This window comes from Lissotriton vulgaris, chromosome 10 (assembly GCF_964263255.1).
Source record: "Lissotriton vulgaris chromosome 10, aLisVul1.2, whole genome shotgun sequence".
Classification (NCBI taxonomy): Eukaryota; Metazoa; Chordata; class Amphibia; order Caudata; family Salamandridae; genus Lissotriton; species Lissotriton vulgaris.
The window spans coordinates 1017950271-1017953143 of record NC_141698.1 but is presented as its reverse complement, the minus strand read 5'-3'; positions in this window follow the sequence as shown (position 1 = coordinate 1017953143).

Here is a 2873-nt window from a genome sequence, read left to right as displayed (position 1 = left end):
TACAGTACCTTCGACTTCACCGCTTCTCTTCCCAAAGTCGGAGCCTCGTAATGAAAGGTGAAATAATCAAAATGTAAATATTTCGTAACGTGCACCTCAAATGTAAATGTTTCGTAATGTGCACCTCGAAGCAGTAGAAAGACCAAGGCAAGATGGCGCTCACGTCAGCGTCACTCCCAAGATGCTTTGCGGTACGCTTACGTCCTTCCCAGCAAGCCTTGCAAGAAGACGTAGAGATGGAGCGAGCCGGATTTCAAAGCTCCGAAACAAAGAAGGCTGCTTGGACGAAGCGTTCTCGCTCAGGAAGAGCGCTCGCTCGCGATGACGTGAGGCAGATAGGCTTTTTTTTAAAAATGCAGATAAACGTTGTGCCCAAATAGCGGCAAATTAAAAAAAATCCAAAGGTCCCAAAATCCAATGGTGTCCATATAGGAAGTTTCGAGGCACAAGAGATGGTCACGTTGTGATTATTTCGAAAAATAAAGGTCTCCAAACACAAAAAAAAATAATTTCTTCAATTTCTTCTTACCATAACGAAATGATCTTGATGTTCAAATTTAAGTTGAATACCTCTTAAAATCTTCCATATAAAGTCGAGGGAAAAATTCTTTTAAAAAAAAATATTAAAAAAAAATATATAGAGGTAGGTGTTGAGATCTTTCCTTGTTTCAAATCCCATCCAGCGTCGCCAAATGTAAAATAGGAATACACAAGTTGAAGGATAAATTGGTTCAGTTTATTCATGAGAAAGATCCCATCCACAGGAGAGCATCCAGCCAGCATCAAGACAAAGCTACAACTGACTCTTAACTAAAAGATAACATTCTAAGAGATGTGTAGAAGATTCCAGTGCTTCATGACATCAGCGCAGCTATGTCATGAAGCACAGATGGACACAGAAGCACGATGCCACACGACCCACCCGGGTAGCAGCGGCCACCAGGAGTCTGGGTGTTACTGGACGGCCAGCAGCAGGGCATGAGAAACACTGTCAGTTTCGGATTTTCAAGATGTTATCCCAGGTGAGCCTGGCATACACATCTAATATTCATTTTGTTCAGCATAGGCTGCGTCAAATGCAGATGATGTAAATTGATGACCCCGAGTAAATTTCACCGGCGGCGGCGCGGCGACACGACAGTGCCAACTGCCAGGACACACAGACACTTAAGTATTGACTCATGGCCGCCTGTTGCGCAAGAAGAGAGGCATTGGGGATTGGGGGCGGTGGCGCAAACTAAATTGCAACCAAGCGGGGGGACGAAGAGTGTGGCAGTGCTGAGTGTAGTGCTATCACAGCCCGGACCACCGCAGACAGCTCGGTATAGGGGAGGCCGATTGGGATAGTGCATTGTAGAGTGTGGTCAGAGTGATGACCTCTGACCGACCGTCACACGTCTGGTTCGTTTGCAGCAGCTGTCAGGAGAGGACTCGGACTGGCTGCCTGAATTCTCCGAGCACTGGCGGCAAACCGAAAATGATTGCCTGGGAGGGGGGCGAAAAGCACGAGGCAGCCTTTAGCCTGCTCCAGAGTCAATCGCCGAGGCCAGACACACAGTGCTGCAGCTTCCTGGATGAAGATCGGATCACCAAGAACCAAGTTAAGTAATTAAAGTAGTTACCACTTGCCACCCCCACTCGAGTCTCTGTCAGAGTACTAGATTAGTGCCCTTCAATTTCTGGTCCCCTGCAGTATGCTTAAGATCTTCTTAGAGTTTCTCCATGCTGAAATTAGTGTATTTTCTGCTGTTTATGTGCTTCCCTCATCTTTATGTTGCTTGCGAGAAAGTGTCACTCATAGGGCCTCATTTATGAGAAATGACGCATTGCTGCGTGAAAGCAGCGATACGTCACTTCTCAGTGCAGACTCCTTGCGACATTCCTGATGCGTCATATTTAATGTATGACGCATCATGTCGCAAGGAGTTACAGATACGTCAGTTTTTCTGACGTATCTGTAAGTGCAAAAGTGAAGCATTGCTGGAGTGTGTTACAAAAGTGACGCAACTCCAGCATTGCGTCCTTTCACATGGGGCAAGCCCCATGTGAAAGTGCCTGCGTCAGTCTAACACCTGCTGTGAGGCAGGCGCAAGATTTTGACGCAACGGCATCCTAAAAGTGACGCAGTGAAACCTCATAGATTTCACTGCGTCACTTCTATGACCCTTCCTTGCGTCAATACGCCTCCCTTGCATAGATTATACCTGGCGCAGGTATAATGTGGTGCAGGGGTTTACAAAGTGACGCATCTACCTAGTTGCGTCACTTTGTAAATATGGCGCAACAAAGCGTATTTTTTACGCTGCTGGTGCGTCACAAAAAGTGACGCACCGGCGGCATAAAAGTGACGCACGGCCTCATAAATGAGGCCCATAGTCCCTGAAATGTCACTCATATTTTCACTGAAATTATGCAACTGTCACTCATAGCAATCTGAAACCTTGGCAGCTTTGTAAAGTGGATGGAAAATCATCCCAAGAACTGACAGCTGACGAGTTCAAGAAGATTTGGGCAGTTTGTAGGGTTGAACAATCAATCAGGCAGAGAAGCACTCCTATTTTTCTTTGATTTTTAAACTGAAGTCTAACCTATTAAACATGTTTTTTATAAACAAGGGAACCCCATAAAGTAGAACCTGGGGTAGAGAGATACTTTTAAAGAAACAATGGTTCAGGGTAGGCCTAAGAAGGTCCTGGTGGGAGAGATGAACAATAGCGAGTATTTAATAAGTCGCTAGGGAGCAAGAATAGTAGGTACAAGTAGGAGTTTTTATTTTACTCTTTCTTTTTTAAGGATATACATAAATAATTATACTGTATTTCAGGTGCTCAAGTGAATAATACGGTGCAGGACGTGACATAAGTGATCAAAGT